We start from the raw sequence: 25,323 nt of genomic DNA, 5'->3' as shown, positions 1-25,323 counted from the left end.
GGGGGACAGAGTCAGACCAGGGGGACAGTCAGCCAGACCGGCAGGACAGAGTCAGACCGGGGGGACAGTCAGACCAGACCAAGGGGACAGAGTCAGACCAGGGGGACAGTCAGCCAGACCGGGGGGACAGAGTCAGACCGGGGGGACAGAGTCAGACCAGGGGGACAGTCAGCCAGACCGGGGGGACAGAGTCAGACCGGGGGGACAGAGTCAGACCGGGGGGACAGAGTCAGACCGGGGGGACAGAGTCAGACCGGGGGGACAGAGTCAGACCGGGGGGACAGAGTCAGACCAGACCAGGGGGACAGAGTCAGACCGGGGGTACAGAGTCAGACCAGGGGACAGAGTCAGACCAGGGGACAGACATGGCCATTCATTGTGATCATGGCTGATCATCCACAATCAGTAACCTGTGCCCAACTTCTCCCCATATCCCTTGATTCCGCTAGCCCCTAGAGCTCTCTCTAACTCTCTCTTCTTAAATTCATCCAGTAATTTGGTCTCCACTGCCTTCTGTGGCAGAGAATTCCACAAATTCACAACTCTGGGTGAAAAAGTTCCCTTTTAACAAACACATTTAACAAATTCCATTCTTTGGGATGTGTGAGGAAACCGGAGCGTACAAACTCCGTACAGACAGCACCTTTAGTCATGATCGGACCCGGGCCTCTGGCGCTGTGAGACAGCAAATCTATCGCTGTGCCACCGTGCCGCTGATTTCTCAGCTGTTTCCATAGTAGCTACAATATCCCAGTCACCAGAGCCAACCCTGAGAACATTTGTCTTACCTTTTAAACCTCTGGCACTGAAATGAATGCAGTTTAAACCACTGATCTGCCCCCTCCCATACACCCGTCTGCCATTCCTGCTCCGTGTGACCACAGTATTCACCCCAGTCTCTCTTCTGCCTCTTTTCTGCTCTGGGACTCCCCCCCTTGGCCTCCCTGAACTCACACATTCCAGTTCCTGGTCACCATCAGCAACAACAGTGGTGCTGACCAACTACATTGATGCCACAGCCCAGAAAACACACCTCTAATTCTACCCTCTAGTTTGACTTCCCAAAGTGCAACACCTCACATTTAGTCAAATTAAATTCCGTTAGCAATTCCTTGGTCCACTTGGTCAAGATCCCACTGTCATTCTTCATAACCATCTTTACTGTCTATGATACCACAGATTGCAATGCCATCTGCAAACATACTAGCCATGCCCTGTACATTCTAATCCAAACCGTTGATGGAGATGACAAACAGCAATGTCCCAGCACCGATCCCTGAGGCATCCCACTGGTCACAGGTCTCCAGGCTGAAAAACATCTTTCCACCAACACCCTCTGCTTCTTTCCATGAAGCCATTTTTCTCTCCCGGCACCCATGCAATCTAACCTTCCAGAGCAGCCAACCTGCCGGAACCTCAAAGGCCTTGCTGAAGTCCATGTACACATCTACCAGCCTGTTGCATCAGTCTTAACATAGATTAACATAGAAAATAGGTGCAGGAGGAGGCCATTTGGCCCTTCGAGGCAGCACCGCCATTCATTGTGATCATGGCTGATCATCCACAATCAATAACCTGTGCCCAACTTCTCCCCATATCCCTTGATTCCACTAGCTCCCTGAGCTCTATCGAACTCTCTCAAATTAATCCAGTGATTTGGCATCCACTGCCCTCTGTGGCAGAGAATTCCACAAATTCACAACTCTCTGGGTGAAAAAGTTCCTTCTCACCTCAGTTTTAAATAGCCTCCCCTTTATTCTAAGACTGTGGCCCCTGGTTCTGGACTCCCCCAACATTGGGAGCATTTTTCCTGCATCTAGCGTGTCCAGTCCTTTTATAATTTTATACGTCACTATAAGATCCCCTCTCATCCTTCTAAACTCCAGTGAATACGATCCGGGTCTTTTCAATCTTTCCCCATATGACAGTCCCGCCATCCCAGGGATCAATCTCGTGAACCTACGCTGCACTGCCTCAATTACAAGGATGTCCTTCCTCAAATCAGGAGACCAAAACTGTACACAATACTCCAGATGTGATCTCACCAGGGCCCTGTACAACTGCAGAACAACCTCATTACTCCTATACTGAAATCCTCTCGTTATGAAGACCAACATGTCATTAGCTTTCTTGGTTATTTCCTCGCAAAATTCAATCAAATTTAGTTTAGTTTGGAGATACAGCATGTAAACAGGCCTTTCATCCCGCTGAGTCCAGCTGACCATCGATCATCCGCACTAGCTAAAAAGTTATCCCACTTTCACATCCTACATACTTGAGGCAATTTACAGGCCAATTAACCTGCAAGCCCGCATGTCTTTAGAATGAGGAAGGGAAGTGGGGCGCCCGGACAAAACCCGCACGATCACAGGGAGAACGTGCAAACTCCATGCAGACGGCACCTGAGGTCAGAATCAAACCCGGGTCTCAGGTGCTGTGAGGCAGCAGCTCTACTGCTGCCCTGTGAGACAAGATCTCTCACACAAAGACATGTCGACTATCCCTGATCAACCCGGATTTCCAAATGCATCACGATCTCATCTATCAGAATCCTCTGCAGTACCTTTCATACCTCAGATGTTTGGCCCACGAGTCTATAATACTTAGGATTTCCTTTGCAGCCTGTAAATCGAGGCACAACATCCAGTCTTCGAGCACTTCACCCTTGTCTGATGATGACTCAGCCAGGACGTGCACATCTTCCCTAGTTCCCCACAGTGTCCCACGATAAACCAGATAGAGCCCCTTCATGTACTATAGGACATCCTCCTCTGCTGCCACGCATCCACTTCACTTTCCCAAGGTCACTGGTTCTCATCTCCTTCTCCACTGTAAAAGTACAGGAGAAATAGTCATGGGAGGCCTTGCCTATCTCCTGCACCTCCACACATAGATGACCACATTGGTTTTGAAGTGCCCTACTCTTTCTCTCGTTATTGTTTCCTTTATAAACTTGTGAGACCGGGTTCTCTTTAATCTTATCTGCCAGAGTATCAGCTGCCCCCCATTTTTTCTCCTTAGTTTAGTTTAGTTGACTAATGTCATGTATTGTCCAGTGAAAGGCTTTTTGGTGCGTGCTATCCTGTTAAATACTATTCATGATTACAACCACAGTCTACAGATACAGGATAAAAGGTATAACATTTAGTGCAAGGTAAAGTCCAGTAAAGTCCGATTAAATGTGTAAGAACTGCAGATGCTGATTTACACCAAAGATAGACAGAAAATGCCCGCTGAGTTATTCCAGCAATTTGTGACTAAAGTCTGATTAAAGGTGGTCCGAGGGTCTCCAATGAGGTAGATGGGAGTTCCTTCTTCCCTGTGGCTATCAAACTGTAAAACTCCACCCCCATCTGTCATGGGGTAGACTGAGACTGAGACCGACTCCTCTCCCCAATCTTTGCACTTGTCACTTTAATTTCATGTTTCATGTATTTTGTGTTCTTATGACTATTGGCAGATCAGTTTCCCTCCTGGAGTAAATAAAGTTCTATCGTATCGTATCGTACCGCACCGTACCGCACCGTACCGCACCGTACCGCTAGTTGGCGAGATGATGGTTCAGTTGCCTGGTAACGGCTGGGATGAAACTGTCCCTGAATCTGGATTTTCACACTTTTGTACATCTTGCCCGATGAGAGAGCGGAGAAGAAGGAGTGGCTAGGTGAGACTGGTCCTTCATTATGCTGCTGGCCACTCCACCGACTTATCCCTTCACTCTCACACTGCCTCTGCATGGAGTCCACAGCCGTCATTCCCAGGTTCCTGCTGCCTGCCACGTTCATTCAATAACCCCTACCTCCTCTCTCCCCCCTGCCTCCCACACTGATTGGCACACATTTCCCCATCTCCCACCCCCCAGTCACTCTGCTCCTCCCCCCTCCTACGCATGCTTATCTCCCATCCCCGGGTCTCACATTTACCCTTTCTTCCCCTCCCCTCTCCACCCGTATCCTTCCCTCCAGCTTTACCTTTCACTTCTCCTCATCTCTCCTCATCTGACACCTTTCACTCCTGCACTTACTCCACCCATCTGCCAATCACACCCTGCCCCCTCACCTGTATCCACCTATCATTTAAGATAGACACAAAATGGTGGAGAAACTCAGCGGGATAGGCAGCATCGCATCAGAAACTTCACCCATTCCGTGTATCCAGAGATGCTGCCTATGTAAACAAGCATTCTGTAGTTCCATCCTACACATCCACCTATCACTTGCCAGGCTTTGCTCCCCACCCTCCCCTGCCCATCCCTGCTCCATCAGGGCTGAAGGGTCCCGACCCAAAACGTTGTCTGTCCATTCTGTGGCACGGTGGCGCAGCGGTAGAGGTGCTGTCTTATAGCACCAGAGACCCAGGTTCAATCCTGACTACGGGTGCTGTCTGTACGGAGTTTGTACGTTCTCCCCGTGACGTGCGTCGGTTTTCCCCAGGATCTCCACTTTCCATCCACACTCCAAAGATGTGCAAGTTTGTATGTTAATTGGCTTGGTATAAATGTAAATTGTTCCTAGTATGTGTAAAATAGTGTTAGTGTGCGGGGATCGCTGGTCGGCGTGAGGAGGTGGGCCGAAGGGCCTGTTTCCATGCTGTATCTATAAACTAAACTGAACTAAATCAAGGTGCTGCCTGAGCAGCTGAGTACCTCTGGGTCTGTGTGTTTTGCAACTTTAATCTCCATCCCACTCTGACTTCATGCCTGTTACCTCCTGCACTGCTACAAGGCCCAACATAAGCTGCAGAAACAACCCTTCATTTGATGTCCAGGCATGTCGCAGCCTGTGCGTTGAACAAGGAATTCTCCAGCTTGGGATAACTCCCTCACAGGCAGCTGCTGCTGTTGCTGCTGCTCACCAACAGATCAGGCTCGGTCTGCTCCTGGACTGCAGGCTCGGCCTATGTGGAGAGGCCAGGTACTTTCCATGAGCAACAGAGGCTGAGGGGCAATCTCATCCAGGTTGTACTATTATGATGGGCGTAGGCAGGGAAGATGGTCAGTCTTTTCCCCAGGGTCGATGAGTCGAAAACTAGAGGGTGAGGGGGGAATTCTGAGGGGCGAGTTTCTCCCCACTCAGAGGGTGCTGGATCTGTGATATGAGCTGTGGAGGAGGTTGCAGCTTGCAGCCCAGCGGTATGAACATTGACTTCTCCAACTTTAGATAGTTCCTCTGTCCCTCTCTTCCCCTCCCAGATCTCCCTCTATCTTCCTGTCTCCACCTATATCCTTCCTTTGTCCCGCCCCCCTGACATCAGTCTGAAGAAGGGTCTCGACCCGAAACGTCACCCATTCCTTCTCTCCTGAGATGCTGCCTGACCTGCTGAGTTACATCAGCATTTTGTGAATAAATGCCTGAGGAGGTGGTTCACACACGTACATTTGCAACATGTTTAAAAAAGCATTTGGACAGGCGAATGGCATTAGCTCAGACAGGCACCTTGGTCAGCATGGATGAGTCAGGCCAAAGGGCCTGGTGTGTGCTGCATGACTTTACATGTCATGCATGGCCTGACGTGTTGGACATTACGCCCTCGTTTTACTTTTATGTTCCTTTATGCTCTCTCCAAACCCCTCATTAACCTCAACAACACATATCCATGTCTGACCTCATCACAGATATTACCTCCCGCCCATCCATCCTCCCCACTCTCTCCAAAACTTAAAACTGACGTCTTCTCTTTTATAGTTCTGACCAAAAATGTTTGACTTGAAAGGGTCTGAGTCTCTCTCTGTCCACAGATGTTGAAAGGGTCTGTGTCTCTCTCTGTCCACAGATGTTGAAAGGGTCCGAGTCTCTCTCTGTCCACAGATGTTGAAAGGGTCTCCGTGTCTCTCTGTCCACAGATGTTGAAAGGGTCTGTGTCTCTCTCTGTCCACAGATGTTGAAAGGGTCTCCGTCTCTCTCTGTCCACAGATGTTGCTAGACCAGCTGACGGTTTCCATCATTGTTTTTAATTCATCATCACAGTTGCCACTTATTCATCTTCAAATGATTCCCTGGAGTTCAGAGTGGACAAGGTTTCATCAAATCTCATTCATGAGGTCCAGAAAGGGCCGTGTCACGGCGGATGGGGAGAGGATGCTTATTCTTGCAGTGCGGAAACATGCCCTTTGGCCCAATGACCAAGTTGGCATTCTCGGCTAGTCCCATTTGCCTGCATTAGCCCACACGCCTATTAATCCTTCCAATCCATATCTCTGTGCAAATGCCTTATAAAAATCATAATTGTATCCACTTCCCGTTTCCTCTGGCTGCTCAGTGTAGATACAGACTACCCTCCAAGTGAAAACATTGCCTGAGACCACTTCAATCTCTCCCCTCACCTTACGCCTGTGCTCTCCAGCTTTTTAAATCCTCCAACCCTGGGGGAAAAAGACTGTGTGTTTACTTTATCCTGACACTTGTGATCTTGTGCACCTCAATAAGGTCACCCCTCAGTCTCCCAAATCAAACCAAAATGCCCAAGCCAATACAATGTCTCCCTTTAAGTCAAGCCTGCAAGCTCAACGATCTGGGCGGGAGGAGGGCTCCTCCAGTACCCAGCTACAGGGCCATGCAAACCCCCACACTCTGATCATAGAGGTGGACAAAATCTTTTACCCAGAGTCGGGGAATTAAGACCCAGCGGTTGGCACGGTGGCGCAGCGGTAGAGTTGCTGCCTTTCAGCAAATGCAGCGCCGGAGACTCAGGTTCGATCCTGACTACGGGCGCCGTCTGTACGGAGTTCGTACGTTCTCCCCGTGACCTGCGCGGGTTTTCTCCGAGATCTTCGGTTTCCTCCCACACTCCAAAGACGTACAGGTATGTAGGTTAATTGACTGGGTAAATGTAAAAATTGTCCCTAGTGTGTGTAGGATAGTGTTAATGTGCGGGGATCGGTGGGCGGCGCGAACTCGGTGGGCCGACGGGCCTGTTTCCGCGCTGTACCTCTAAAATCTAAAAATAAAAAAGGACGTGGGTTTGGGGTGAGAGGGAAAAGATTTATTGGGGGCCTGAGGGGCAACTTTATCACACAGAGAGTGGTGGGTGTATGGAACGAGCTATCAGAGGAAGTGGTTGAGGCACGTCTAAAAGACTCAAAGTGCTGCAGTAACTCAGCTGGAACGAGCTATCAGAGGAAGTGGTTGAGGCACGTCTAAAAGACTCAAAGTGCTGGAGTAACTCAGCTGGAACAAGCAGCCAGAGGCAGTGGTTGAGGCACGTCTAAAAGACTCAAAGTGCTGCAGTCACTCAGCGGGTCAGGCAGCATCACTGGAGAACATGGACAGGTGATGTTTCACGCAGTGCTGGAGTAACTCAGCGGGTCAGGCAACATCTCTGGAGAACATGGACAGGTGACATTTTACACAGTGCTGGAGTAACTCAGCGGGTCAGGCAACATCACTGGAGAACATGGATAGGTGACGTTTCACACAGTGCTGGAGTAACTCAGCGGGTCAGGCAGCATCTCTCGAGAACATGAATAGGTGACGTTTCACAGATTGCTGGAGTAACAGCGGGTCAGGCAGCATCTCTGGAGAACATGCATAGGTGACGTTTCCATATAACCATATAACAACTACAGCAAGGAAACAGGCCCGTTCGGCCCTACCAGTCCACGCCGACCACTCTCCCTGACCTAGTCTCATCTACCTGCACTCAGACCATAACCCTCTAATCCCCTCTTATCCATATACCTATCCAATTTACTCTTAAATAATAAAATCGAGCCTGCCTCCACCACTTCCACCGGAAGCCCATTCCATACAGCCACCACCCTCTGAGTAAAGAAGTTACCCCTCATGTTACCCCTAAATTTTGTCCCTCAATTCTGAAGCTATGTCCTCTTGTTGGAATCTTCCCCACTCTCAAAGGGAAAAGCCTACCCACGTCAACTCTGTCCGTCCCTCTCAAAATTTTAAAAACCTCTATCAAGTCCCCCCTCAACCTTCTACGCTCCAAAGAATAAAGACCCAACCTGCTCAACCTCTCTCTGTAGCTTAAGTGCTGAAACCCAGGCAACATTCTAGTAAATCTCCTCTGTACCCTCTACATTTTGTCAACATCCTTCCTATAATTTGGCGACCAGAACTGCACACCATACTCCAGATTCGGCCTCACCAATGCCCTGTTCAATTTTAACATTACATCCCAACTTCTATACTCGATGCTCTGATTTATAAAGGCAAGCATACCAAACGCCTTCTTCACCACCCTATCCACATGAGATTCCACCTTCAGGGAACAATGCACAGTTATTCCCAGATCCCTCTGTTCCACTGCATTCCTCAATTCCCTACCATTTACCCTGTACGTCCTATTTTGATTTGTCCTACCAAAATGCAGCACCTCACACTTATCAGCATTAAACTCCATCTGCCATCTTTCAGCCCACCCTTCCAAAAGGCCCAAGTCTCTCTGTAGACTTTGAAACTCTACTTCATTATTAACTACACCACCTATCTTAGTATCATCTGCATATTTACTAATCCAATTTGCCACACCATCATCCAAATCATTAATGTAAATGACAAACAACAGTGGACCCAACACAGATCCTTGGGGTACTCCACTAGACACTGGCCTCCAACCTGACATACAATTGTCAACCATTACCCTCTGATATCTCCCATTCAGCCATTGTTGAATCCATCTTGCAACCTCACTATTAATACCCAACGATTTAACCTTCTTAATCAACCTTCCATGTGGAACCTTGTCAAATGCCTTACTGAAGTCCATATAGACAACATCCACAGCCTTGCCCTTATCAATTTCCCTGGTAACCTCTTCAAAAAATTCAAGAAGATTAGTCAAACATGACCTTCCAGGCACAAATCCATGTTGACTGTTTCTAATCAGGCCTTGATTATCCAAATAATTATATATATTGCACCTAAGTATCTTTTCCATTAATTTTCCCACCACAGACGTCAAACTAATAGGTCTATAATTGCTAGGTTTACTTTTACAACCTTTTTTAAACAAGGGCACAACATGCGCAATGCGCCAATCTTCCGGCACCATCCCCGTTTCTAATGACGTTTGAAATATTTCCGTCATAGCCCCTGCTATTTCTGCACTAACTTCCCTCAATGTCCTAGGGAATATCCTATCAGGACCTGGAGACTTATCCACTTTTATATTTTTCAAAAGTGTCCGTACCTCCTCTTCTTTAATCCTCCTAATTTCCATCACTACTCTACTTGTTTCGCTTACCTCACATAATTCAATATCCTTCTCCTCGGTAAATACCGAAGAAAAGAAATTGTTTAATATCTCCCCCATTTCTTCCGGCTCAGCACATAGCTGACCACTCTGACTCTCTAATGGACCAATTTTATCCCTCACTATCCTTTTGCTATTGACATATCTGTAGAACCCCTTGGGGTTTACTTTTACATTACTTGCCAAAGCAGCCTCATATCTTTTTTTCGCTTTTCTAATTTCCTTCTTAAGATTCCTTTTACATTCTTTATATTCCTCAAGAACCTCATTTACTCCCTGCCGCTTATATTTATTGTATATCTCCCTCTTTTTCCGAACCAAGTGTCCAATTTCCCTGGAAAACCACGGCTCTTTCAAATTATTATTCTTTCCTTTCCACCAAACAGGGACATAAAGACTCTGTACTCTCAAAATGTCACCTTTAAATATCCCCCATTTCTCTATTATATCCTTTTCATAAAACAAAAATTTCCATTTCACTCCTTTTAAATCCTTTCTCAACTCCTCAAAATTAGCCTTTCTCCAATCCAAAATCTCAACCCTTGGTCCAGATTTGACCTTCTCCATAATGATATTAAAACTAATGGCATTGTGATGACTAGACCCAAAGTGCTCCTCAACACATACCTCCGTCACCTGACCCATCTCATTTCCTAACAGGAGGTCCAACACTGCCCTTCTCTGGTAGGCACCTCTACGTATTGCTGCAAAAAACTATCCTGCACACATTTTACAAACTCCAAACCATCCAGCCCTTTAACAGAATGCGATTCCCAGTCTATATACGGAAAATTGAAATCACCCACAATCACCACTCTGTGCTTACTACTAATATCTGCTATCTCCTTACATATTTGCTCTTCCAATTCTCGTTCCCTATTTGGCGGTCTATAATACACCCCTATAAGTGTTGCTAAACCTTTCTCATTTCTGAGTTCCACCCAAACAGCCTCCTTAATCGAGCCTTCTAGTCTGTCCTGCCAAAGCACTGCTGTGATATCCTCCCTGACAAGCAATGCAACACCCCCACCTCTTGCCCCTCCGATTCTATCACATCTGAAACAATGAAATCCTGGAATATTTAATTGCCAATCGCAACCCTCCTGCAACCATGTTTCACTGATCGCCACAACATCATACTTCCAGATGTCAATCCAGGCTCTAAGCTCATCCACCTTTCTTACAATGCTCCTAGCATTAAAATATACACATTTAAGGGACCCATCATTTCTTATTCTCAGTTTATTTCTTTTCCCTTCTTTCTCCCCTACATATTGGGTCTGAGTGTTTCCCTTTTCTGCCTCCTGCCTCACACACTGCCTGTTAGCTATCTGTGTTTGAGTCCCTCCCCCCAACCGTACTAGTTTAAAGTCTCCGCAATTATTTTAGCAAATCTCCCCGCCAGGATATTGGTTCCCCTCAGGTTCAGATGCAACCCGTCCTTTTTGTACAGGTCATACTTCCCCCAGAAGAGGTCCCAATGATCCAGAAACTTGAAACCCTGCTCCCTGCACCAGTTCCTCAGCCACTTATTTATCCTCCACCTCACTCCATTCCTATTCTCACTATCGCGTGGCACAGGCAGTAAGCCTGAGAGTATTGCTTTGGAAGTCCTTTTTTTTAAACTCTCTTCCTAGCCCCCTAAATTCTCCTTTCAGGACCTCTTCCCTTATCCTACCTATATTGTTGGTACCTATATGTACCACGACCTCTGGCTCCTCTCCCTCCCCTTTCAGGATATCCTGGACACGCTCAGACACATCCCGGACACCGGCACCAGGGAGGCAAACCACCATCCGGGTCTCCCGACTGCGTCCACAGAATCGCCTATCTGACCCTCTCACTATAGAGTCCCCTATTACTATCGCTCTCCTCTTCTTTTCCCTACCCTTCTGAGCAACAGGGCCTGACTCCTTGCCAGAGTGCTGGAGTAACTCAGCGGGTCAAGCAGCATCTATGGAGAACATGCATAGGTGATGTTTCACAGAGTGCTGGAGTAACTCAGCGGGTCAGGCAGCATCTCTGTAGAACATGGAGCGGTGACGTTTCACAGAGTGCTGGAGTAACTCAGCGGGTCAGGCAGCATTTGCGGAGAACATGGTGGTGTTTTGGAGCCGGGACCATTCTGCAGCTTTTAGCTGAAGTTCCAACTCAAAATGTAACCCATCCATGTTCTCCAGAGATGCTGCATGACCTGCTGAATCCCTGAATTTCCACGTTTCAACATTTAATAGACAGTTGGACAGGTACAGGAAAGGTTTGGAGGGAGATGGGCCGAATGCAACTTTAGATGTTGCATCTAAAGTGGAGACAGGAACAAAGTGCTGGAGTAATCTGTTCCCACTGCCCCACCGACCCCTGCCACTCCCCCCCAACCCTTGCCCTACTGCCCCACCGATACGAGTATAGGAGTACAGAGTTCCTTCTGCAGTTGTACAGGGCCCTGGCGAGACCACATCTGGAGTATTGCATGCAGTTTTGGTCTCCTAATCTGAGAAAGGACATCCTTGCTATCGAGGAAGTGCAGTGTAGGTTCACGAGATTGATCCCTGGGATGGCGGGACTGTCAGATGAGGAAAGATTGGAAACACTGGGCTTGTATTCCCTGGAATTTAGAAGGATGAGAGGGGGATCTTTTAGAAACACATAAAATTATAAAAGGACTGGACAAGCTAGATGCAGGAAAAATGTTCCCAATGTTGGGGGAGTCCAGAACCAGGGGCTACAGTCCAAGAATAAAGGGGAGGCCATTTAAAACTGAGATGAGAAAAAACGTTTTCACCGAGAGTTGTGAATTTGTGGAATTCTCTGCCACAGAAGGCAGTGGAGGCCAATTCATTGGATGCATTTTAAAGAGAGTTAGATAGAGCTCTTGGGGCTAGCAGAATCAAGGGGTATGGGGAGAAGGCAGGAACAGGGTACTGATTGTAGATGATTATCCATGATCACAATGAATGGTGGTGCTGGCTCAAAGGGCCTCCTCCTGCACATATTTTCTATGTTTCTAAGCCTGGATAACATCCTGATGAATCTCATCTGCACCCTTTCTAACTTGATGACATCCTTCCCATAACTGGGCAACCAGAACTGCTCACAATACTCCACATGTGGTCTCCCAACCACTTGTACAGCTGCACTGTGACATCCCAATCTTTGTGCTCATTCCTCTTCCCAATGAAGGCAGGCGTGTCAAATGCCTTCTTCACCACCCTGTCCACCTGACCCACCACCTGAACTATGCACCTGTACTCCCAGAACTCTCTGTTCTACACACTCTCCAGGACTCTTCCATTTACCGTGTAAGTCCTTCCCTGGTTTGACATACCAAAGTGGTCACACTTTTGTTCCATAACTTAAGAGAGACCACAGCAGAGGGTTACAAACCTCTGGGTCTTTTTTCCCCATGGGAGGGAAATCAAGAACCAGATACACGAGTTTAAGGTGAGAAGGGAAAAATGTAATAGGAAACTGAAGGGAAACTTTTTCCACAGAGTCTTGGTGGGTGTATGGAATGAGCTGCCCGTGGAGATAGTTGAGGCAGGTACTATAACAACATATACAATACATTTGGACAGGTATATGAACAGGAAATGTTTTGAGGCATATGGGCCAGGAGCAGGCAAATGGGACAAGTGTAGATGGGGCATCTTGGTCAGCATGGACCTGTTGGACTGAAGGGCCTGGGCCAGGAAGTGTAGAGAAAGTAGGGACTCTGCAGAAGGACTTGGGCAGGTTGGGAGAGTGGGCACAGAAGTGGCAGATGAAATATAGTGAAGCAAAGTGTGGAGTCATGCATTTTGGTAGTAGGAATAAAGGCATAGACTATTTTCCAAATGGGGAAAGAATGCAGAAATCGGAGGTGCAAAGGGACTTGGGAGCACTGGTGCAGGTTTCCAAAAAAGTTAATTTACAAGTCAAATCGGTGGTAAGGAAGGCAAATGCAATGCTAGCATTTACTTCAAGAGGACTTGTGTACACAAACAGGGATGTAATGCTGAGGCTCTGTAAGGCGCTGGTCAGGCCGCATTTGGAATATTGTGAGCAATGTTAGGCAGCATATCTGAGAATGGATGTGCTGGTTCTGGAGAGGGTCCAGAGGAGGTTTACAAGAATGATCGCAGGAAAGAGTGGGTTAGCATATGATGAGTGTTTAGACAATAGACAATAGATGCAGGAGGAGGCCATTCAATGTGATCATGGCTGATCATTCTCAATCAGTACCCCATTCCTGCCTTCTCCCCATACCCCCTGACTCCGCTATCCTTAAGAGCTCTATCTAGCTCTCTCTTGAATGCATTCAGATAATTGGCCTCCACTGCCTTCTGAGGCAGAGAATTCCACAGATTCACAACTCTCTGACTGAAAACGTTTTTCCTCATCTCAGTTCCAAATGGCCTACCCCTTATTCTGAAACTGTGGCTCCTTGTTCTGGACTCCCCCAACATTGGGAACATGTTTCCTGCCTGTAACGTGTCCAACCCCTTAATAATCAGTATTTGACAGCACTGGGCCTGGACTCGCTGGAGTTTAGAAGAATGAGAGTTTAGAAGTCTGATGAAGGCTCATTGAAACTTACAGAATAGTGAAAGGCTTGGATAGAGTGGATATGGAGAGTATGTTCCCACTAGTGGGTATCACAAAATGCTGGAGTAACTCAGCAGGTCAGGCAGCATCTTGGAGAGAAGGAATGGGAGCCGTTTCGCATCGAGACCCTTCTTCAGACCCTTCTCTCCAAGATGCTGCCTGACCTGCTGAGTTACTCCAGCATTTTGTGATACCTTCGATTTGTACCAGCATCTGCAGTTATTTCCCTACACAACTTCCCACTAGTGGGAGTATCTCCGCCTGGTGGTCATAGCCTCAAAATTAAAGGATGTTTCATTAGGAAGGAGATGAGAAGGAATTTTTTTAGTCAGAGCGTGGTGAATCTGTGGAATTATTTGCCACCGAGGCTGTGGAGGCCAAGTCAATGGATATTTTTACGGGAGAGATAAATAAATTCTTGATTAGTATGGGTGTCAGGGGTAATGGGGAGAAGGCAGGAGAATGGGGTTAGGAGGCAGATATTGGTCAGCCATGATAGAATGGTGGAGTAAACTTGATGGGCCAAATGGCCTAATTCTGCTCCTAACACTTATGATATTATGTCCTATCTCTGTGCTCGGTGACTCCGTAACTCTTAGCTTAGTCTGGTTCAGTTCATTGTCATGTGCACCAAGGTACTGTGAAAAGCATTTGTTGTGTCAGTCAGCTGTAAGACTATGCATGATTTCAATTGAGCCATCCACAGTGTACAGACACAGGAGAAAGGGAATACACTCAATGCAAGATAAAGCCAGTAACAAGTCTTCAGGGAGTCTTTACACCTCCTTGGATCTGTCCACTGTTGATCTTGTCTGGGCAAGAGCTTGGGGCAGAGTGCTGGTTTTGGGGGTTGTTGCTGGGTGTGTGTATGTCCTCTGCTGCCCAGTGGTTCCTTCAAGGTCGAGTCGCAGGTAGATAAGGTGGTCAAAAAGGCTTTTGCTATTTTGGCCTTCAGAGTGTTGAGTAAAGAAGTCGGGAGGTCATGTTGCAGTTGTATAAGATGTTGGTGAGACCACTTTAGAATATTGTGTTAATTTCTGGGCACCATGTTATAGGAAAGATATTGTCAAGCTTGAAAGGGTTCAGAAAAGATTTACAAGGATGTTGCCAGGACTAGAGGGTGTGAGGTACAGGCAGAGGTTGAGTAGGCTGGGTCTCTATTCCATCGAGCGCAGGAGGATGAGGGGAGATCTTATAGAGGTATATAAAGTCATGAGAGGGATAGATCGGGTAGATGCACAGAGTCTTTTGCCCAGCGTAGTGGAATCGAGGACCGGGGACATAGGTGCAAGATGCAGTGGAAATGATTTAATAGGAATACGAGTGCTAACTTTTTTACAGAAAGGGTGGTGTGTGTATGGAACAAGCTGCCAGAGGAGGTAGTTGAGGCTGGGATTATCCCATCGTTTAAGAAACAGTCAGACAGGTACATGGATAGGACAGGTTTGGACGGATATGGACCAGGCGCAGGCAAGTGGGACTAGGGTAGCTGGGACATTGTTGGACGGTCTGGGCAAGTTGGGCCGTGTTTACACACGGTATCAGTATCATTATATGGTTATATGGTATCAGTGTATGACACTGACTGTTGGCTTGTCCTCCCAATGAATGAGAGGATTTTGAGGAAACAGAGCTGGTGAGATATTGAGCTGCCTGCTGTGAATAGTCTAGGTTTCAGGGGTGCCCAGGGGCGACAGCTGTCCAGTAGACCAGCAGCTTTGCCTCAGCTCTGAGGTCTTGACCTTCCAAAACTCTGTCCCTCATCAGCCGTATTGATGTATTGAAGCTGGTGGAGAATTATCACAGACACCTGCCTTCTTTGAGAGGTGTCTCCCAAGCTGAGTGTAATGGTCCACTTTCTGCAGGGCAGGGCAGTGGAGCAGGACGGGTTGGGAGGGGGTCTAGACCTTATGGATATTGAGTGCAGGACCCAGCCCATAGAAACATAGAAGCATGGAAAATAGGTGCAGAAATAGGCCATTCAGCCCTTCGAGCCAGCACCGCCATTCAATATGATCATGTTTTCTATGTTTCTAAAAGAGCACCTATTCCTTTTTTCCAGAAATGGTGTTGTCCCACTGAATTACTCCAGCATTTTTTGACTATGTTGTACAGAGAAAGGTTGAGGAAGATCCAAATCTTCACAGAGGGCACTCTGTTGTGGACCCGCTGGTTGGCATCAAGCAACAGGCACTTGATGCAATCCTCACCTGTCAACTGGTGCCCACCTGTAATCCAGGGCCACCTTATTCATTAACCAACCTGTGACAATCTCAGTATCACCATAACTCCAACACATTAGCAATGTCATTGGCAGTGTGACACAGTGGGTAGTGCCGCTAACTCACAGTTCCAGAGAGTAAGTTTCCATCCTGACCTCTGGAGCTGTATGTGTGCAGTTTGTACATTCATCCTATTCTTGTGAAGGTTCTCCCCTCATCCCAAGGATGTGTAGGTGAGTAGGTTCATTCAGGCTGGGTGCAAACGAGATGAGGGGAATTATAGTCATAGAGTCATACAGTGTGGAAACAGGCCCTTCATAGTCATAGAGTCACAGGGTGATACAGTATGGAAACAGGCCCTTTATAGGCGAGGCTTGTACTCGTTGGAATTTAGAAGATTGAGGGGGGATCTTATTGAAACATATAAAATTCTTAAGGGGTTGGAGAGGCTAGATGCGGGAAGATTGTTCCCGATGTTGGGGAAGTCCAAAACCAGGGGTCACAGCTTAAGGATAAGGGGGAAGTCCTTTAGGACCGAGATGAGAAAACATTTCTTCACACAGAAAGTGGTGAGTCTGTGGAATTCTCTGCCACAGAAGGTAGTTGAGGCCAGTTCATTGGCTATATTTAAGAGGGAGTTAGATGTGGCCCTTATGGCTAAAGGGATCAGGGGGTATGGAGCTGGATGATCAGCCCTGATCATATTGAATGGCGGTGCAGGCTCGAAGGGTCGAATGGCCTACTCCTGCACCTATTTTCTATGTTTCTATTGTCATAGAAACTTAGAAAATGTGTGCAGGAGGAGGCCATTTGGCCCTTTGAGCCAGCACCGCCATTCATATCATATCATATCATATATATACAGCGCGGAAACAGGCCTTTTCGGCCCACCAAGTCCGCGCCGCCCAGCGATCCCCGTACATTAACACTATCCTACACCCACTAGGGACAATTTTTACATTTTACCCAGTCAATTAACCTACATACCTGTACGTCTTTGGAGTGTGGGAGGAAACCGAAGATCTCGGAGAAAACCCACGCAGGTCACGGGGAGAACGTACAAACTCCTTACAGTACAGCACCCGTAGTCAGGATCGAACCTGAGTCTCCGGCGCTGCATTCGCTGTAAAGCAGCAACTCTACCGCTGCGCTACCGTGCCGCCGTACCGTAATATTCATTGTGATCATGGCTGATCATCCACAATCAGTAACCCGTGCCTGCCTTCTCCCCATATCCCTTGATTCCACTAGCCCCTAGAGCTCTATCTAACTCTCTCTTAAATTCATCCAGTGATTTGGCTTCCACTGCCCTTGACGGCTGAGAATTCCACAAATTCTGGGTGAAAAAGTTCCTTCTCACCTCAGTTTTAAGTGGCCTCCCCTTTATTCTAAGAATGTGGCCACTGGTTCTGGACTCCCCCAACATTGGGAACATTTTTCCTGCATCCAAAGTGGATAACCTCACATTATACTGCATCTGCCATGCATCTGCCCACTCACTCAACCTGTCCAGGTCACCCTGCAACCTCCTAACATCCTCATCGCAGTTCACACTGCCACCCAGCTTTGTGTAATCTGCAAACTTGCTAGTGTTACTTCTAATTCCTTGTTTTTGCCACCAAAGTGGATAACCTCACATTATACTGCATCTGCCATGCATCTGCCCACTCACTCAACCTGTCCAGGTTACCCTGCAACCTCCTAACATCCTCATCGTAGTTCACACTGCCACCCAGCTTTGTGTAATCTGCAAACTTGCTAGTGTTACTTCTAATTCCTTCATCCAAATCATTAATATATATGGTAAATAGTTGCGGGCCCAGCCTTGCGGCACAACACTCGCCACTGCCTGCTGTTTACTCCTACTCTTTGTTTCCTGTCTGCCAACCAATTTTCTATCCATGTCAACACCCTACCCCCAATACCATGTGCTCTAATATTCCTCACCAATCTCCCGTGTGGGACCATAGCAAAGGCTTTCTGAAAGTCTAGATACACTACATCCACTGGCTCCCCTTCATCCATTTTACTTGTTACATCCTCAAAAAATTCCAGAAGATTAGTCAAGCATGATTTCCCTTTCATAAATCCATGCTGACTTGGACCAATCCTTTTACTGCTATCTATATGTGCCGTTATTACCTCTTTAATAATTGACTCCAGCATCTTCCCCACCACCGATGTCAGGCTAACTGGTCTGTAATTCCCCATTTTCTCTCTCGCTCCTTTCTTGAAAAGTGGGATAACATTGGCTTTCCCCAATCCACAGGAACTGATTCTGAATGTATTAGACCATAAACAATAGGTGCAGGAGTAGGCCATTCGGCTCTTTGAGCCAGCACCACCATTCAATGTGATCATGGCTGAGCATTCTCAATCAATACCCCGTTCCTGCCTTCTCCCTATACCCCCTGACTCCGCTATCCTTAAGAGCTCTACCTAGCTCTCTCTTGAAAGCATTCAGAGAACTGGCCTCCACTGACTTCTGAGGCAGAGAATTCCACAGATTCACAACTCTGACTGAAAATATTTTTCCTCATTTCTATTCTAAATGGCCTACCCCTTCTTCTTAAACTGTGGCCCCTGGTTCTGGACTCCCCCAACATTGGGAACATGTTTCCAATGAGCATTGGAAAATGATCACCAATGGGTCCACTATTTCTAGAGCCACCTCCTTGAGTACCCTGGGATGCAAACCATCAGGCCCTGGGGATTTATCAACCTACAGTCCCATCAGTCTACCCAATACTATTTCTAACCTAATGCAAATTTCTTTCAGTTCCTCCATCCCCCTAGATCCTCTGTCTTCTAGTACATCTGGGAGATTGTTTGTGTCTTCCTTAGTGAAGACAGATCCAAAGTACCTGTTCAACTCTTCTGCCATTTCCTTGTTACCTAAATAATTTCTCCCATGTCTGCCTTCAAGGGACCCATATTTGTCTTTGCTAATCTTTTTCTCTTAACATATCTTAAGAAGCTTTTACTGTCCTTCTTTATATTATTGGCTAGCTTACCCTCGTACTTCATCTTTTCAGCCCGTATTGCCCGTTTTGTTAGCTTCTGTTATCCTTTGAAAGTTTCCCAATCCTTTGGCTTCCAGCTACTCATTGCTTGTGTTATACATCTTTCTTTTAGTTTTATTCCATCCCTAACTTCCCTTGTCAGCCACGGTTGCCTCCTACTCCCCTTAGAATCTTTCTTCCTTTTTGGAATGAAATGATCCTGCAACTTCTGGATTATGCCCAGAAATTCCTGCCATTGCTGTTCCACTGTCATTCCTGCTCGGATCCTTTTCCAGTCGACCTTGGCCAGCTCCTCTCTCATGCCTTCATAGTCCCCTTTGTTCAACTGCAACACTAACACTTCCGATTGAACCTTCTCCCTCTTAAATTGCAAATTAAAACTAATCATATTATGATCACTATCTCCAAGCGACTCCTTTACCTCGAGTTCTCTTATCAAATCTGGTTCATTGGACAACACTAAATCCAGAATTGCCCTTTCTCTGGTAGGCTTCAGCACAAGCTGCTCTAAGAATCCATCTCGGAGGCACTCAACAAACTCTCTTTCTTGGGGTCCAGAACCAACATGATTTTCCCAGTCAACCTGCATATTGAAATCCCCCATCACCAAAGTGGCATTACCTTTGTTACATGCCAGCTTTAACTCCTGCTGCAACTTACACCCTACATCCGGGCTACTATTTGGGGGGTCTGTAGACAACTCCAATTAATGTCTTCTTGCCTTTACAATTCCTCAACTCTATCCACAGTGACTACCTCGTCAGTCCCTTTGTCACATCATAGAGTCATAGAGTGATACAATGTTGAAACAGGCCCTTCGGCCCAACTCACCCACACCAGCCAACAATGTCCCAGCGACACCAGTCCCAGTTTTTCAACCATTTCCTGCAGTCTGAAGAAGGGCCTCGACCCGAAACGTCATCCATTCCTTGTCTCCAGAGATGCTGCCTGTCCCGCTGAATTACTCCACCATTTTGTGTCTGCCCTGCACACGAGGGGCAGTTCTGTGCACTTCATAAGTCATAGGAGCGGAAATGGGCCATTCCACCCATCGAGTCTACTCTACCATTCAATCATGGCCAATCTTTCTTTCCCCCTCAAACCCATTCTCCTGCATTCTCCCTATAACCTCAGACATTAATTAAAAACACTACAGGGATCCCCTGTGCTAATCAAGTATCTGACAAACTCTGCTTTAAAAATTATCCAGAGTCCTGGCCACCGTAGTAGAGGAAGCCTTGTGATTAAGCTGGAGGCCAGGAAAGAATTTACAGGTATCCCGATCCAAAACAGGTGACCTGTCCATAACTCGACAAACCCAAAGGAGGGTCTTTACCCGAACCATCACCCATTCCTTCTCTCCAGAGATGCTGCCAGTCCCACTGAGTTACTCCAGCTTTTTGTGTCTACCTTCGGTTGAAACCAGCATCTGCTGTTCCTTCCTACACATCCTTGCACAGATGCTGCCTGGCCTGCAGAGTACCTCCAACACCGCATGCTCTGCTCAAGATTCCAGCGTCTGCAGTTCCCTCTGTGTCTCCTCCACATGGATGATATGAGACACAAAATGCTGGAGCAACTCAATAGACAATAGGTGCAGGAGGAGGCCATTCGGCCCTTCGAGCCAGCACCACCATTCAATGTGATCATTCTCAATCAGTAACCCGTGCCTGCCTTCTCCCCATATCCCTTGATTCCGCTAGCCCCTAGAGCTCTGTGTAACTCTCTTTTAAATTCATCGAATGAATTGGCCTCCACTGCCTTCTGTGGCAGAGAATTCCACAGATTTACAACTCTCTGACTGAAAAAGTTTTATCCACATCTCCGTTCTAAATGGCCTACCCCTTATTATTAAACCGTGGCCCATGGTTCTGGACACCCCCAACATTGGGAACATGTTTCCTGCCTCTAACGTGTCCAACCCCTTAATAATCCTATATGTTTCGATAAGATCCCCTCTCATCCTTCTAAATTCCAGGTATTTATTCACACAATGCTGGAGTAACTCAGCAGTTCAGGCAGCATCTCAGGAGAGAAGGAATGGGTGACGTTTCGGGTCGAGACACCTCTTCAGACTGCGTCTCCATCAGTCTGAAGAAGGGTCTCGACCCGAAACGTCACCAATTCCTTCTATCCTGAGATGCTGCCTGACCTGCTGAGTTACTCCAGCATTGTGTGAATCAACACCTTCGATTTGTACCAGCACCTGCAGTTATTTTCTTACACTTCTAAATTCCAGTGTATACAAGCTTCTTTGCTCCTATACTCAACTCCTCTTGTTATGAAGGTCAACATTCCATTGGCTTTCTTCACTGCCTGCTGTACCTGCATGCTTCCTTTCAGTGACTGATGCACTAGGACACCCACACCTCGTTGTACGTCCCCCCCCTTCCTAACTTGACACCATTCAGATAATAATCTGCCTTCCTATTCTTACCACCAAAGTGGATAACCTCACACTTATCCACATTAAACTGCATCTGCCATGCATCCGCCCACTCACACAACCTGTCCAAGTCACCCTGCAACCTCATAGCATCTTCCTCACAGTTCACACTACCACCTTTGTATCATCTGCAAATTTGTTAATGGTACTTTTAATCCCTTCATCCAAGTCATTAATGTATATTGCAAATAGCTGCGGTCCCAGCACCGAGCCTTGCGGTACCTCACTAGTTACTGCCTGCCATTCTGAAAGGGACCCATTTATCCCCACTCTTTGCTTTCTGTCTGTCAACCAATTTTCCATCCATGTCAGTACCCTACCCCCAATACCATGTGCTCTAATTTTGCCCCCTAATCTCCTATGTGGGATCTTGTCGAAGGCTTTCTGAAAGTCGAGATACACCACATCCGGCTGTCCCCTGTCAATTTTCCTAGTTATATCCTCAAAGAATTCCAGAAGATTAGTCAAGCATGATTTCCTCTTCGTAAATCCATGCAAACTCGGAACGATCCTGTTACTACTATCCAAATGCTCCGCAATTTCGTCTTTTATAATTGACTCCAGCATCTTCCCCACCACTGATGGTCTATAACTGGTCTATAATTTCCCGTTTTCTCTCTCCCTCCTTTCTTAAAAAGTGGGACAACATTAGCTACCCTCCAATCCACAGGAACTGATCCTGAATCTATAGAACATTGGAAAATGATCATCAATGCATCCACAATTTCTAGCGCCACCTCCTTAAGTACTCTGGGATGCAGACCATCAGGCCCTGGGGATTTATCGGCCTTCAGTTCCATCAGTCTACCCAACACCATTTCCTGCCTAATGTGGATTTCCTTCAGTTCCTCCATCACCCTAGGATCTCTGGCCACTGGAGCATCTGGGAGATTGCTTGTATCTTCCTGAGTGAAGACAGATCCAAAGTACCGGTTCAACTCGTCTGCCATTTCCTTGTTCCTCATAATAAATTCCCCTGCTTCGGTCTTCAAGGGACCCACATTTGCCTTGACTATTTTCTTCCTCTTTACATACCTAAAAAAGCTTTTACTATCTTCCTTTATATTATTGGTTAGTTTACCCTCGTACCTCATCTTTTCCCCCCGTATTGCCTTCTTAGTCATCTTCTGATCCTCTGGCTTCCCACTCTTCTTTGCTTTGTTGTACTTCTTCTCTTTTATTTTTATGCTGTCCTTGACTTCCCTTGTCAGCCACGGGTGCCTCTTACTCCCCTTGGAATATTTCCTCCTCTTTGGAATAAATTGATCCTGCAACTTGTACATTATTCCCAGGAATACCTGCCATTGCTGTTCCACCGTCTTCCCTGCTAGGGCCTCCTTCCAGTCAATTCTGGCCAGCTCCTGCCTCATGCCTCTGTAATCCCCTTTGCTATACTGTAATACTGACACTTCCGATTTTCCCTTCACCCTCTCAATTTGTAGAGTAAAACTTATCATATTGTGATCACTGCCTCCTAATGGCTCTTTTACCTCGAGTCCCCTTATCAGATCAGGTTAATTACACAACGCTAAATCCAGAATTGTCTTCTCCCTGGTAGGCTCCAGTACAAGCTGTTCTAAGAATCCATCTCAGAGGCATTCCACAAACTCTCTTTCCTGGGGTCCAGTACCAACCTGATTTTCCCAGTCTACCTGCATGTTGAAATCTCCCATAACCACCTTAGCATTACATTTGCGACATGCCAATTTTATCTCTTAATCTTAATTCAACTTGCACCTTACGTCGAGGCTACTGTTTGGGGGCCTGTAGATAACTCCCATTAGGGTCTTCTTACCCTTACAATTCCTCATTTCTATCCATACTGACTCTACATCTCCTGGTTCTATGTCACCCCTTGCTCAGGAGGACAGGCAGCATCTCTGCAGAGATGGAATGGGTAACGTTTCACAGAGTGCTGGAGTAACTCAGCGGGACAGGCAGCATCTCTGCAGAGAAGGAATGGGTGATGTTTTGGGTCCAGATCCTTCTTCCCCACACAGATGTTTCCCGGAATAGAAAGCTCGAGTTATTAAGACTGTTTTACCTGGGGGGGATGGAGATCGAGGGGCATTGAGGTTGATGAAACCACAGGGGACAGAGTAGGTGGATGGTCAGAGTATTTGGGCACCATCATTCACACCGAGGGTGGTGGGTGCATGGAACAGCTGCAGGTGGAGGTGGATGAGGCAGGTGCAATAACAGCATTTCATAAACTTATAAGTAATAGGAGCAGAATTGGGCCATTCATCCCATCAAGTCTACTCAGCCAATCAATGATGGCTGATCTATGTTTCCTCTCAACCCCGTTCCCCTGCACACGAAACATAGAAAATAGGTGCAGCAGGAGGCCATTCGGCCCTTCGAGCCAGCACCACCATTCATTGTGATCATGGCTGATCATCTACAATCAGTAACCCGTGGCTGCCTTCTCCCCATATCCCTTGATACCACTAGCCCCAAGAGTTCTGTCTAACTCTCTTTTAAATTCATCCAGTGAATTGGCCTCCACTGCCTTCTGTGGCAGAGAACGCCACAAATTCACAACTCTCTGGGTGAAAAAGTTTCTTCTCACCTCAGTTTTAAATGGCCTCCCCTTTATTCTAAGACTGTGGCCCCTGGTTCTGGACTCCCCCAACATTGGGAACATTTTTCCAGCATCTAGCTTCTCCAGTCCTTTTACAATTTTATACGTTTCTATAAGAAACCCTCTCATCATCATATCATATATATACAGCCGGAAACAGGCCCACCAAGTCGCCCAGCGATCCCCGCACATTAACCACTAGGGACAATTTTTACATTTACCCAGCCAATTAACCTACATACCTGTACGTCTTTGGAGTGTGGGAGGAAACCGAAGATCTCGGAGAAAACCCACGCAGGTCACGGGGAGAACGTACAAACTCCTTACAGTGCAGCACCCGTAGTCAGGATCGAACCTGAGTCTCCGGCGCTGCATTCTCTGTAAAGCAGCAACTCTACCGCTGCGCTACCGTGCCGCCCTAAACTCATCCTTCTAAACTCCAGTGAATACAAGCCCAGTCTTTCCAATCTTTCCTCATATGACAGTCCCGCCATCCCGGGGATTAATCTTGTGAACCTACACTGCACTGCCTCAATAGCAAGAATGTCCTTCTCCCCATAACCCCTCTGACACCCTTACTAAAAGACCTTTAGAAGACATGTGAACCGGCAAATGGATAGGAAAGGTGAATAGATATATAATACAACACAGAAACAGGCCCTTCGCCCTCGATGTGTGTGACGATCAGTTTAAACTGTACATCTCTATAATTCTTTGCTTCATTTGTGCCAATAATTAAGACGAGATTAAAATATGGCCCAAACGCAGGCAAATGGGACGGGTGGACATTTCGGCTGGCATGGACGAGTTGGGCCGAAGGGCATTTTCCGTGTTGCAGAAGTGCGTCCTGTGAGGGAAGGGACGAGGAGGGAGGGACGGGCTGGTGGGGGCCGATGGTCGGAGTCTGTGTCGCTCGGGAGCCGGGACCCCACCCCGCTCACCTGTACCTGTGGCCGGCAGCCTCCCCCCCCCTCCCGGCCCGGACTCACCTGGTGCTGCGGGCTGTGCTGTCCCGTCCTGTCCCGGGCAGCGCGACGGGGAGAGACCGGGGGAGAGACAGGGAGCTGAGCCCCGGAGCCGCGGCCGCACATCCGGTGGGGAGCCGCGCCCGTGGAGGGTGTGGTGAGTGTCCCGGCCCGTCCCACCTGCACCGGCCCGCCCCGGCCCAGACCTGCCCCCTCCCGGCCCGTCCCACCTGCAACGGCCCAGCCCAGACCTGCCCCCTCCCGGCCCGGCCCAGACCAGCCCCCTCCAGGC

At 47.4% G+C, this 25,323-nt stretch overlaps 1 protein-coding gene across 1 annotated transcript in view; it reads right to left on the bottom strand.

Annotated features, from left to right (window-relative positions):
* LOC144608504 (protein FAM83H-like) overlaps positions 1–25,109 on the bottom strand; it is a 38,662-nt gene extending 13,553 nt beyond the window's left edge. Inside the window, exon 1 of the mRNA XM_078426358.1 lies at positions 25,056–25,109. The gene's annotated coding sequence lies outside the window, so the exon portion shown is untranslated. The remainder of the gene's footprint in view (positions 1–25,055) is intronic.
* Positions 25,110–25,323: the final 214 nt, after the last annotated feature.

The sequence above is a fragment of the Rhinoraja longicauda genome, chromosome 2 (assembly GCF_053455715.1).
Source record: "Rhinoraja longicauda isolate Sanriku21f chromosome 2, sRhiLon1.1, whole genome shotgun sequence".
NCBI lineage: Eukaryota > Metazoa > Chordata > Chondrichthyes > Rajiformes > Arhynchobatidae > Rhinoraja > Rhinoraja longicauda.
Note: the sequence above shows the minus strand (reverse complement) of the source record. Positions and strands in the feature narration are given on the sequence as shown.